The sequence below is a fragment of the Buteo buteo genome, chromosome 10 (genome assembly GCF_964188355.1).
Source record: "Buteo buteo chromosome 10, bButBut1.hap1.1, whole genome shotgun sequence".
Lineage (NCBI taxonomy): Eukaryota > Metazoa > Chordata > Aves > Accipitriformes > Accipitridae > Buteo > Buteo buteo.
This window is the reverse complement of record NC_134180.1, coordinates 8,875,681-8,889,723: the sequence shown is the minus strand read 5'-3', so window position 1 is coordinate 8,889,723 and position 14,043 is coordinate 8,875,681.

The following is a 14,043-nucleotide window of genomic DNA, read 5'->3' as shown; positions in this document are numbered from 1 at the left end:
AACAGGTCAGCATGGGCCAGATGCTGCCCCAAGGCTGGCATATAATACACATGTCCTTGGGCAGAGTTTTGTCTGCCAGTTAAAAACTATGCTTTATTAGTCCTGAGGCACAGGAGGGACTATGCCGTGCCAGCCAAGTTGTCTTACCCTACAGACCTTTCAGTCTCTGCTGCTACAAGTTGCTTTCCTTGGCAGCTGCATGGAAGGAGGCTCTGTGGGCTGCAGGGAGACCCTGCATCAGGTAGGCAAGGTCTGAGGAGCATGTGTGGCTGCAGGGAGACCCCGATTTTTGTGGATAGTTTTGCTCTCTTGAGGCAAAATGTCTTTTTTTTTTTTTTTTTTTTTTTTTTTTCCCTGGGAAGTACCACTGCTGCAGGAATTGGTATGGCTTCTAAAGCTGTTCCCCAGCTCATATGTGGAATCTTTCAGTTTTTGTCTTGCTGCCATTAATGAGGAAGAGGTGAGTTTGCTCCATCACTCTGTTAGCTCTAAAACACACATTGACTCAGGAGAAAGCCCCTTCCCGTACTAGAAATGTCACAGTGATGAGCAAGCCAACTTCATGGCTGGCTTTTGCTCAGTCTCTGAAGTTCAAGCATAGCGTTGGGGCTCCGGCTTCAAACACCAGTGTGGCTGCGGTTGTGCTATGGCTGATGGACCCTGCAGCCATTAATGAGCTCGCAGGAGCCCTCCTCTCTCCTCTGAAATGCTGTGGCTCACATCTGACCGTGGAGAGGAGCAGCTGCAGCCTCCAGGAGAGCCCGTAATGAGGCCAGGATCTCCAGCACGGGGCCTGCTTTCTGTCAGCTCTTGGAGGAGACCGTGGGTAATTACCTCTCCTGTCTGCTCTTCTCCGCTGCCGGCTTTGCTTCAGGTTCAAACACTCACTGACAGGGAGAAGGGTTTTCAGATACATAATTTAAAATTCTGATGGCATGTTGTCAGGTCAACATGCTGCAACATGGGAAGAGATTTTACATCATAAGGACTCCAGTGTCACTCTTGGCTATGCTGCTTGTCTGGCACATTTCTACCTGTTTGAAGGGTACATGGTGGGTGGATTTCTGGCTGCCTTTGGATTTCCCTGCAGTGGGGTGCATTGTCTCTTCTCGTCAGACCTTTTGAGGTCTGTGGTTGCCTCCTCAGTCTGGTCTCGTGTTGGGGATCATGCAGGGTGCTTGAGTCTATTCTGTATTGGGCTGGATCAGCTGGAAATGGCAGGGACATCTCTGAAGAAAGAAGGTTGAGTGGGAAGAAATCCAGGCTAGAGATCACTATAAATTGATGTAGCCCTTCCTTTACCTGATGTTAGCACCTTTATAGTGGGGAAAACATTTTATAAGGGTTCAATATGATGTTTTATAGTTGTTTTTTTTTGTGTGTGTGTGTGCACAACCTTGGCTTACAGTTAAATCTGTGCTTTAATTGGTCTCTGTCTACAGCCTGTGCTTCCAGAGTTGGGTAGGGTACCCTTTGTTGTGCAAAGTAGCATCGAGTGTGAAGGGCATTGCCTGGTCATCAGAGAGAAGGATCCTGGTGGTAATCTCTTCACCTGCCTTTGGTAGGATTGGGAAGGACACTTTGCCCTGTCAACTGGGTCTTGCTCTCCTCAAAGCAGCTCAATTTCCTGGATGTTTTGTACAACCTTGCTGGAAAACAAGCCTAATCAAATAGCAGGATCTGGCCTCGTTGTGGACTGAGATAATTTTTTCCTGTTCTGTGTTGATGGACCAAGGACCTTTCTTTGGGATAACTGTGTCTCCTGGCCTTTCTTCTGGCCTGGAAGGGAGCAGCTTCTGGCTGTCCCAGTGTGACTTGAGCTGAGCAGACCTTGGTAAAGGAATGGCACAGATCTTCTGCAGAGAAGGGAAGAGCCTTGCTGTAAACATATGCAGAAGTGGCTGAAACAGATGAGTATTCTAAGCCGGGGGAGTAGGGTGGGTCTCTGCTGCCCATGAGCCAAATGCCAGAGGGAGACAAAGGGAGGAGGTGGTGGGGAAAGGAGAGCGCCAGCCTTTGCATGCCTGAGTGCAAACGCTCTGCTTCTGTCTCACTGTTTTACCTTGCCTGGTGCCAACCACCTTCCCTCCTGCACGGTGTACTGGGCACGCACTGCAGCATCTGTGTCGAGCTGCCTGTCTGACTTGGGTCATCGGGGTGGCAGTCAGGGATGGACAGACGTACACCAGACATGCCTGCACTGGAGCCAGGGTGGCAAGGCAGGCAGCGCTGCGGGCAAAACTGTCCCCAACAGTAAGATCCCTGCCCTGTCCCCAGATTTGGGGCTGTGGTTAGGAGTGAGAGCGGGGTAGCGCCTCTGCCTGGAGTGAAGAGATACTGAAACCTGATGTGGAGGGGAGCACAGCTATAAATCAAACCAACCGGATTTGGGGGTTGGCGGTTAGGTTTGTTAGGGGTGTGTTGTTTTTTTGTTTGCGTTTTTTAATTTTTCCCTCCCCCCTTCTTGCTTTTCTCCAGGACTGTTACCCTTTCAGCCAGGAGATGGCTCTGGAGCACGCTGTGGAGCTGGGCACAGCTCAGCGTGCAGTAGCCAAAGCGACGGGGAGAATCTGCGACCGTCACCAGTTCACGATGAAAGGCAGATGGCCTTTCTTCTAGCTTCCAGACGGGATGCGTGCGTGTCCTCTGACACACATATGCAGAGGCAGCTTCAACGCATTTCCAAATGCTTCTGACACTGTGTGCTCTGATGCAATGTTTAGGAAGTGGGGAACATGCTTCTGGTGCTGGTAACATAAGCTTGGCTCAGGCTATCCTTTGGGAGCGGGGATGACTCCAAACGCAGCATCATACCAGATGTAGGCTGTTCTCAAGAGCTCCAGCCCTGCAGAGAAAGTTGTTGCGTGAGGCAGCCGTTCTGAGCTATGGAAAAGAGGAGCTGTCTTTGTGCTTGCCACAGTCCCCAGGGAGGATGTAGGACATGAGGGGCAAAGCAGGGAAAGCCTTGACAGAAGAAGCACAGAGGAGCAAAACTGCTATCTAGGAAGATATTAGCATCCCAGGCTTTGGAGTCTGTGCCAGAACTTATGCCTGGGACGTACAGGGCTGCCAAGTCTAAATGACTTGCTCTCTGTCATCCTTGGTGTCGTGGTTTAACCCCAGCCAGCAACTAAGCACCACGCAGCCGCTCACTCACTTTGCCCCCACCCAGTGGGATGGGGGAGAGAATCGGGGGGGAAAAAGTAAAACTCCTAGGTTGAGATAAGAACAGTCTAATAGGACAGAAAGGAAGAAAATAATGATGATATTAATAATAAAATGACATTAATAATAATAAAAGAATTGGAATATACAAAACAAGTGATGCACAATGCAATTGCTCACCACTTGCAGACTGATGCCCAGTTAGTTTCTGACCCTGGCCAACTCCCCCAGTTTATATACTGGGCGTGATGTCACATGGTCTGGAATACCCTCTGGCCAGTTTGGGTCAGCTGTCCTGGCTGTGTCCCCTCCCAACTTCTTGTGCCCCTCGAGCCTTCTTGCTGGCTGGGCATCAGAAGCTGAAAAATCCTTGACTTAGTACTAACATTACTTAGCAACAACCAAAACCATCAGTGTGTTATCAACATTCTTCTCATACTGAATCCGAAACATAACGCTATACCAGCTACTAGAAAGAAAATTAACTCTATCCTAGCCAAAACCAGGACACTTGGGCAGCACTATGCAGCCGAGCACCTGCCAAATGGAAAACTCTGGGCCTTAGTCCTCCTGTGTGAGGAGAACAAGATCACAGCAGCCTAGGGCTCTCCTTATGGTTGAAGCTTTGGGGTGCCCTGGAAGCAAGGAGTCCCTGCTCTTCTGTTGGTACTGTGGTATGGCTCCTAGTGGTCTTGTCTATGCTGAAGACCGTTGCTTGGGGAGAACTTGGCAAAACAAATCCACAAAACCCACCAGATGCATCTGGGGGCCTGTATCAAGGTGTGTGCCACCCCTGGGTGTGCTTCTGCAAGGAATTTAGAGGAGTTAGCCCTGGAAATCTAATTTACTCTGCACTTCGATCCTCCCTAGGAGCTCAGAGAGGAGCTGGAGGGACCTTTGATTGTGAAAATTGGAATTCACATTTTGAGGAGCAAGAGGGATGTTGAAAGTCAAGCAGGCCAGGGCTCCTCAGAAGACATTTGAGCTGGCTTTAGAGAAGAAACAGGTCTAGAGCACACCTGGACCAGAGCAGAGATGTGTTCAGTTTGTTTCATGGAAGCACCACCTGGACTCTGTTTGGAAGGTCAGAAGAACTAGAGATCCTGGTGCTGGTGCAATTGGTTTCCCTCATCCCATGGGGAGAGAGGGCTGTTAAGTGAGAAGCTGTGTCCCATGACGAAAGGGAGAAGAATGTTGTGGGGGACATGGAAAGGCCAGAAGGAAGCACGGCAGCTTGAGACTGAGGTGTGTTGGCAAGAGCTGAGCTTTCAAGGATTTTCAAGTCTCCCCTTCCAAAACCTTTTGATTCCAGTGACCTACAACTGTCAAGGCAAATCTTGGTACTTGTTTACACAGGAAGCAAAATCTCCTGACCTTGTGCTTGGTTGAGTGGGAGGAGATGGTAGACTTTAAGGACGTGTCCCTGATGCTCACTTGGCATGGTGGCTGTCCTGTCCCCACAGGGTCTGGCCAACCCAAGTGTGGCAGTTCATGGCTCTCAGCATGCTGCAGGCTCTGCTTACGTGTGAGATGCTGTCGTGGCTTTGTGTGTGTGCTCTGAAGACCTCGTCTCCTCTGACTGATGCTGGGTCAGGAGAATGCCTTGGAGGAGTTGCCTTCGCTGGCAGAACAGTTGCTTTTTTGGATGGGGACAAGTTGTGCTCAGCATTGCTGTCAGCTGGTTGTGGGGAACCCTATGGTGTGGCAACAGTGTCCTTACTCCCAACTGCAATGTCAGGCTGCCGCAATTAGCGGCTGATTTGCGTGTGTGCCCTAGTCATGGGAATGGCCAGAAGGCATTGGGTCTGTGTTAGGCGGCTGGGTCATCAACAAAGCACAATATGATCCCTCAGGCTAGATGTATGAGTTTGCCTACGCTTCTGCAGGCTGAAGAGAACCTGCAGCAAGCAGAGGAGGGCAGAGCATGCTCACTTAAACCACGCTCTTATGGAAATACATAAATACAATGCTATTACCGAAGTAATGCTGGTTCAGAGCTTGCATGCTGGTTCAGAGCTTGTCACGCTGCACACAGAGACCGTCCTGCCCAGGAGAAGGTCTGACAAAGCTTTGTGTCTTTATCTCCAGTGGCCCAGCTGTGCTGTTGGCAGTGCAGGCCAGCCATTTGGTCCCCTTTCCAACATCTGGGATTAATGGGGAGCCTTGCACTGTCTTTGTGGGCTTGGAGATAAGTTCAAAATGATTTGCCTGTTGACCTGCAGAAGTCTGTGGCAGGACCAAGGACTGCAGCTGAACCTCAGCCTTCTCTGCTGATTGCCCATCTGCAGCCAGTCGAGTTTGGTTAGGAGCCAGGGCCTGCAAATGGGCCCTGCTGTGAGCTACTATTGTTTACTCTTCATATCCTATTTAGAGAGGCAAAAGTTGAACGAAGAGTAAGGGCTTTAATTCAGCTCTAGAGTCTCTGCCCTTTACTGACTTGTGCTTTGCCAGTGCTGTGTAGAGTGGAGAAGGAGGGTTGTTCCAGCACCACTGGTCCTAGTCTTCAGTCTGGGAGAAGACTTCTGAGAACACACCCCAATCCCAGGCCCTTGCTTGCTAAATGAGTTGGATCTAGAATTATAGCTGTTTTGTTTTTCATTGAGGTCTATAGGGTGAGATCTACCTCTGCAGTCTGAGATAAGTTGCAAGTATTGAACTGAAAAATCCAACCTTTTTGCCATATTTCAAAGTCTGCAGCGAAGACTGTCTGATTTCTACTGGTCGATGACTTCTTTTGGAACTAGAGAGAAAGAGAAGAGATTCCCCAGGCTCCATGTGAGGTGCAACTGTAATTCAGTCTGGGTTGCTGGATGCAGAGCCCATTGTGGGCTATTGGAGGAATATGTGCTCTGCTAGGGTTAAATGCTTACATGAAATCAATAGAAGTTTTATTGCCACCACGTGATTTCAGCTGGAAGTCTGCCACCCGTAATAGAAGCTGTGTTAGGTCTCCCCCCTCCAACTACAGGACAGATATATTAGTCTAGACAACTGAAAAATAGTGGTATATTGGGAGGCTGCGTTTTCATTATGTAAATGGAGCTCTACAGGAGGATTAATTGATTATTCAGTTACTGTGGAACTGTCTTGGATGTCCTGGCAAGATGAGAGAACTTGATGGAAGCTCTCCAGTGATGCTTTATGGTAGTACAAAGGAGTCCTTGAGCATCCCCTGCTCCCCTCCAGACAGTGCACAGCCTGGGCATGTTGCACGTTGCTGTCCTTACAAGGGGACTTGCTTCCCGGAATGGTGTAGGTGTCTTCACACTTTATGACTGGTGACTATATCCTGGTATGGGCAACAAAGGCTTGCAAGTGATAGCCAGAAACAACCTATTTCAGTGTACAGCTGTGCTGTATGGAGGGACTCACCTGTTGACTAGGTCTTGCTGATGGCAGCTGGAGACCATCCAGAAGGCCCATGGGGAAATGCATTGCTGCAAGTGCTGGGAGCTGTGTGAGAGGAATCTACTTCTGCAGATTTGCTCCTAGCTGAAAAGCAAGTGTAATGTATTGTCTTAGCCTCAGCCCAGCAGGTGAGCGATACACAAACAGAAGGGCAATAATTTGGAAAGATCAGTTGGGGGAAGGAGGGCACCATGATGGGGACAGGCCTGAAGATGTATTTCATGGGCAGCCGGAGAGCTCGTAAGAGGCAGTCTAGTGGACAATGTGATGCTGCAGGTGAATGTAGTACCATTTAGGTGTCAAGGTTGGTGTTCACAGCTGACTGTTTTGGAGCAGGGATCAGCTGCTAATAGGAACGGCTACTGAGTAAATGGTGGTGCTGTTCTGCTCTCCTTTCTGCATTGCATCCATACGTGGCATTTTGAAGCAAATAAAAGGATAGCTTTCTTGTATCCATGCTGAGGTCTCCACTGCTGTCTGCATCAGGCGGGGTGTCCAGGTGTGGGGACAGCTCTGCTCTCTCCCTGTGGCCCTGGAGGGTAGAGTCTTTTTGTAGGTAAGCAAACAGGGCTACCACATCTTTGTAGCTGGCTATGTGCCTTCTGGCCAGGATAACACATTATAGCACAGAGACTATTTTCTGAATCGGAAATACCTGTAGTGCCCTTCACAGTGGTGGGAAATAGATCTGCACAGTCTGTTGGACTCAGGTTGCTGGAGGAAGAAAGGACAGCTGTGGTGAGATGGATGCACTCACTTTCTGCTGTCCTGCTGCATGGAATATAATTGCTTTATTGTTCTCTGTTCTTCCAAAACCATTTCGATACTGTTGTCCAGATCAAATTTTGTGAAGAACATTTTAAAACAAATCTTAGCCTTTGGCCTGAAATATATCACCTGTGGAAAGTTTTACAAACAAACCTGACGTTTGGAGACTGGGTGTGGAAAAGCTGTGATATTGGACAAATGGAAATTTAGATCCTGTTTATGGGCAAGTGCAGATACTGGAACTGAGGGCAATGTATCACCAGATTTGGATGGGAAACAACTCTTTGGGAGTTGAAAAGATTCTAGTGTTGAAAGTGCAGAGTTTTCAGGAAGGCCTGCTTATGCTGGTGAAAGAGGAAAACTTGCCTCTATTTCCATGCCTGTAAATTGGGGGGGGAAAAAAAAAATTAAAATTCAGCTATCTCATTAAATGTAACATACTATTCCAGAAAGTTTGCAGAGCATTTTGCACTCCTGCTGAGAACAGGACGAGAAACTTTCTGGAGACCAAAGTAAGGACCACGAGTGATGAGATCCTTCTTTTTCTATGGGAAGAGAATAAACTATGGTCAGCTACCCCCTTCTCATGGGTGACAGAAGTGCACTAGGCTACTTCTGTAATAGATGAGAGATGGCTTTTTACATGCATGTCCTGATGTTGTGAAGCCAACAGAGGAGACTAATTGTTAGACTGGCAGGTCTTTAGGGCAAGGCTTCCACTGAAGTTGGAATTTATCTTATTTATTTCATTTATACCTGCTGATGCTTGGTTCAGTATTGGCTGTGTAAAGGCAGTTCAGTACATGCTCTGTGTTGCTGGCATGTCTTGTATCACTAGGTGTCTTTGCTCTTTTTTTTTTGAAGTCGCCAAGCACGCGCGATTTAAGTGCAGTGCAAAACTCTGCAGACATGAGGCTTGTTTGTAAGACAGAGATGCATTTCCACATCCTGTCTCATGGATTCCCGAACAAAGATGTTTACAGGAAAAAAAAAAAAGCATTAATGCTATACTAGGAGGGGGGGAAGCATAATGTATTCTTCAAATGTTTGTATGTCAGCAAAATGCCTGCAAACCATTCAATAGATTAATCCTGTAGCTGGCCTAAAAGGAATGGATTTCTAGCCATAACTGAGATTGGGAAGAATTGATTTCCATGTTCTTGTTGACTGAATAAGATAAAAACAACTGCCGTGGCACTCATTACTGAGCCAAGAATTCAGATCTCAGCTGCCGAACTGCAGAGTTGGGTTGAATACTAGAACCAACACAGCCCAAGGACTGATGAAAAGGCACTTTTCAGGAACCAAATCTTAAACCTTTTCCATTGTGGAAACGATTCATGTAGCAGAGCATGGCTGCTAAAATACCTGGTGACTTTGTATAGATGTATGGCTGGATGCTTTGCTCTTTCAGCCAGAACTATGAAGGCACTTCTGGTAATCAAAAATGTGAGAATGGGGAGAAAGCCTTGGCTAATCTTTCTACATCAGAGAGCTGCTGCTAGAGATGATGCATCCTCCACCTGGAGCCTGGCTATTAATGTCAGCTCTTGAACAATGTCTTAAACTGTTTGGGATAACTACTGCTCTTTGGTACTCAGCGGTCCATCATGTCTGGATTTGGAAGAGGGAAATAGTGGCTGGTGTGTGTTACTGGTGAAAGTGCTAGAGTGTATACCATCTGGTGGACTTCTCTGAAGCTGTTCCTTCTAGCTCTAGATATACAAATTTCATTTCAAAACAAGAAATTCTAAATGTGTTCAGGTTTCAGGGATGATGTATGCTAGTTTTACTACCAGGTAGCTCTAAGTAAGGGGAATAATGAGCTTATGCCATGACTGGGTTGGCAATGCTCGTTGTTTTCCCCAACTCTGACAAAAGACAGTAGAAAAGATGGGAGAAAATACTGGCTAGGACAGGAGCTGACATTTGCATGTGGGACAGCCATGACACTCTCTCCAGACCCATCCTTGTTCCCCATGCATGGGGAGTTGCTGGCTGTGCTGGCCTGGTCTTTCCCAAGTTCTCCCAGGCTGGCTGGGCTGCATGCTCCTGCTGGGGGGCTGTGTAGGAGAGCTGACCTCCAGCTTGGGGAGAGATGTGGGCAACCATGGTGCCTGGATGGCTCTGACTCAGCGGGATGCAGCTGATATCATCACATGAAGGAACTCTGTACTCGGAAGAAGCGCAAAGCCCTGCAGTACAAGAGATGCCACCTCGGAAATACTTTGCACCTTCTCTTTTGTTCACGCCAAATGAGCAATGAACAGGATCTTTTCAGTTAAGTCTAGTATCCAGTGCATCAATTTTGATTAGCAGTCTCCAAACATGGCCAGGGAGTAGGACAACATGTTCAGCTTGGCCTAATTCTTTTTCCCATTTCTGTCTTGTTTTTAGTACAGTTGGAACAGTCTATAAAAATCAGCCCAACCACCTCTTCAAATGCTTGGGACCGAGGGGGGATCTTCTACACTTTGTTATTACACCATCTCAGGAGTCTTCCTTTCCCCTGGGGCTGGTTGTCCTTGGAGCACCCTCATGCAGGAAGCAGAGGAGGTAAGCAATACAAAAACTTGATTTGAGGTCCTGCAAATCCAAACAAATGTCTCGCAGATCTCCAGTCTCTTGTGTTGTGGATTAGGCCCATGTGAAATGGTAAATCCCTGTCCTAAAATTCCTCAGGCAAACTCGGAATCATGGCAGTTTTTGACTGACGGCAAACAGATCACTTGATAACTCTCAGTCTTATTGACATAACTCTAAAAATACGCTGCAAAGTGTAAATAATAAATGTGTAGTATCTGCACTGGAGCAAGTAAACACTGCCTGATGTTGTCTGATATTTCACTGGCAAGGTGTCCTCAGTGATGCTCCAGCAGAATAATTTTCCAAACGAGTGACTTGCGTGACAGGTGGATGTGCTGAGCTAATGCAGCCGCGCACGGAGCTGGTTCTGGGAGAGGAGGCGCATGGGGCCGGCACGGCTCTTTGCTGGAGACAGCAGCGAGCAGACCACGGTGGGTCCCCTCCTGCCGGCTCTCAGCAGCTCGTCGGGGAGGTGCGAGAAAGTGCCTGGCAAGCTCGCCTTGGGCTTGCTGACACGGGTGTTTTGCTAAAAGCTTTTTTCCTGTGTGGTGTGGATATATCAGCTTCTGAGGCTGAATGACACGCTGATTAATAATTCATGCTGGCAGTATTGACTGTTGGGAGCTAATCTGAGAACGCCTCAGTGAAAGCCGTTAGTACATTTGCCCTGGGTGAAGAAGCTGTCTTCCTGCTCAGGTGCTGGGGTTATGCAGTAAAGACAGTCTCCTGACGGCGAGGTGGCTGCTGGTGTGCAGCCAAATCCTTTCCAGCCTGGCAACTGTGGCAGCCAAGACCGTGCTCCTTGTTATCCAGAGTTTGCTCCCCTTCTTCTGCTTTCTGGGCTGTCTCAAGGTGGCTGGAGACCCAGGCTGTTACCATAGTTCATAACTTGCAGATGGACTCTTGTGCCTGCTGTCTCAGAGATGCTGGGGTTTGAAATCTTTCTGTGACAGGATGGTCTCTGGGTCGACTCTGCAGTTGCCGCTCTGGCACATCATTGCGTGTAGGCACAGTCTGTGATCTTCCCTGGGGGGCTGCAAGGCAGGAAAGCATACCCAGGCTGAACTTGGCTGGCCAATCTACCGACGGACCCAGAGGGACCTTGGGAACTTGGCTACCAATGTGACCCTGGTGGAGTCACATCCACCAAGAAGTGGATGTGACTTCCAGGAACTGGGAGACCACAGTTTGCAAAAATGTGGATTTTTAAAGGAATGAGTGGCTTTGAATGCTGCTGTGATCCTGGATGGAGGGTGCCACCCTCATGTTGCCTGTTGTGCCTGCTTGGCAGAGGTCTTCCTTCCTTGACCGTGTGGAGACAATGGAAAGTCTCTGAAGTTTCCATGGGGTTGAACACCCTAGGGCTGTACAATAACAGCCTGCAATGTCTGTGTTCGTGAGTGGCAGACGGAGGAGACCGGTGATATGTGTCCAGGAGCCCTAGGGAAACTACTCTTAGCTACAGCAGTCAGAGCCCCGCCAAGATCTGCCTTTCCTCTCTCCTTGTCCTAGTGCACAGTGCAACATTGCACTGACTTTTCCAAATAAGATGTAAAGCCGAGCTGATGTGCTTTTGCAAGCAAAGCTCTGTTAACAAGAGCAGGGATGTTAACCTTGGATCCCTGCCCAAATTGAAATGGATATAATCTCTAAATGGCTCATACCAAAATGAAATCCACTTACAAGGGAATGTTTGTTCCTTTCTCCCCTGCAGTGTTGATGTGTTGAGCACAGAGGGGACAGCAAGTTGGGGGTGGGTGAATTTTGTGTTGATTGTGGTAGGGACCAAACCAGCCCTCTCTCGTCTCTAGACAGATATTGTTCTGTCTTCAAGAAGATATGATAAAAATGAGCTGGAATCAAGCAAAAAAAACCCCCAGAACAGTCCAGATCCTGATTGAAGTCTCTGTTTTGATGGACTCTGGATTAGTCCATCTGTGCTGTCCTTCATGGGAATACCTTATACTCGGCACTTTCTGAGATGCCGCAGTCCCTGGGCCAGGGTTGTGCTGTTATCCAGCTCTGTGATGAAGAGTGTTCCAGGCTGGAGTAAGACTCCAGAGCACTTGGCTCAGAGATGGTGTTCCTCTGTCCACCCTGGTCTGGGGGAAAGCAGCTGGGATCCTGGTGACTGTGGTTAAAAGGAGCACGGGGGACTACTCACCATGAGTAAAGGCTGTGCACCATGACGCTGGGGAAGGGCAGCGCCTTGTGCAACTGATAGGTTTTATTGCCTGCCTGCACACCAGGATCGGGTTGTTCCATTGCCCAGGAGGTGTCTGGTGGCATAGTTTGGAGATGCAGTACTGTGCTTCACCATGCCTTAACATCTGGGTAGTGGAAAGTCTCTGCCTGTGTCAGACATTTAAGTATGGACTATAGCCCTGTGAAAAGGGATGCCACGGCAGTTATTAGCCACTGGAGGAACATGGATGAGGGGGAACATCACATGCTTCCCTTCAGAGAGTCCTGAGATGGAGAGAACGGTGATGGGGCTGAGCAGCACTGGGGAGAGGACTATGGAACAAGCAGAGAGATGAGATCTCACTGCCATGGTCACACTGAGACCTCGATGGGCCCAGAAGACTTCATGCTGAGAGGCAGGAGAAGTCAGTGTAACAGGCATTTCCCTGCCACAGTGCAGCAGGAATAGGGTGGTGAACACAGCATTGTGCTAGGTAACACAGCTCACGTATATATGCATAATAAGATGGAATAAGCTGGGTGTCTGAAATAGCAGTGCAAGCACTTGACACTGGGAAATGTCCTTCAGCAATGCAGGATCTCGATGTGTTTTGGTTGTCCAGCAGGACCGGCCCGAGTTCTGGGAAGATGCTTGCAGCTTCAGCTTCACCAAACACTTGCTCTGGCTAATGCAAATGTTGCTTTGGAGATGCTGAGAGGATTTTCTCCCCCCACCTCTTAAAAAGAGCATATGTTCTCACTACTAACAAGCAGGTTTGCGAAGAGTCTATTTTTAAGATGATTACAGGGTATCAGTAGCTGTTCCAGTGTCAACTGTCGGTTTTGTTTCCTTGTCGGCAGTAAACTGTTGGCAGGTTTGTGCACCAGAGGTTTACTCCTTCCCAGCTGTAATTGCACAGCACAGAAATTATCACTTGCTCTGTGCATGCCTCTGCTGGTTTCTCCCTCTGAGCCTGCTGTTCACAAGCAGCTCCTCCAAGCGCTTTCTACCCAGTGAAGAGCCATGTCGTGGCATTTCCCGCTGGCAAAAGGCAAGGCCTGGCTAGCTCTAACCGCAGAGATGAGACTAAATGTGGTATTATAATACATATATACTTGATATCAGTGCATCCCGCTTTGTGGCACGGAGGAGGAGCCCGGAACCCAGTTCCTCTCCCAGTAAGCCAAATGCAGGGACTGGTTTTTGCAGACAGTTTTCCCCATGTGTTATATAAAATTATACCTACAGCCCTAGCTGGGATGCTCAGGGTGTTGAGCATAGATGATCTGGTGGCTGGGTCTCCGGAGAGCTGGTGCTCTTCAGCTTGTGCATGTGTCTGGCACATAGCTCAGTCTTTCTGCACCTTGGATCCCCATTTGACTGGCAGGCAGAACAGCATGGCCAGTCTCCACCAGGCTGTTCTCCACATGGCCACAGAGAATTTGAAGTCCTCTGATGCTCTTGTGAAAGAGGATGTGAAGTCCTTCTGCTACAGCAAAAGCTGTGTTTGCTAGAGGGCACTGGAGTGTTAACTCATGCCATCCCTTTGTCCTGCTACCGTGCTGCTAAAACAGAGGTGACTTATGGAGGAGGAAGCAAATAGGATCCTTTATTGAGAATTAAGGAAATCACATTGTAAATGGTTGCATCCTTTTATTTTTTTTTTTAAGAGTCTAAATAAACCCATGATTTGTGACTGCAGCTCTGCCCACAGAGGTGACGAGGGAGTGCAGTGGGAAGTGTCAGCTAATGGGAGCAGGGCTTGGAAGTCCCTTTCTTACCCTGGAGGGCACGTCCGGTAGGAAACAGCCGCTTGAAATATCCTTGTTCCTTTTCCCTTGACGCGGTGGGCGGCTGGCATCGTGACGATGCCTGGGTGTGAAGTTTGCTCCCTTGTCCTTCAGTGCAAGTCCTTGGCACACCTCTGGGTT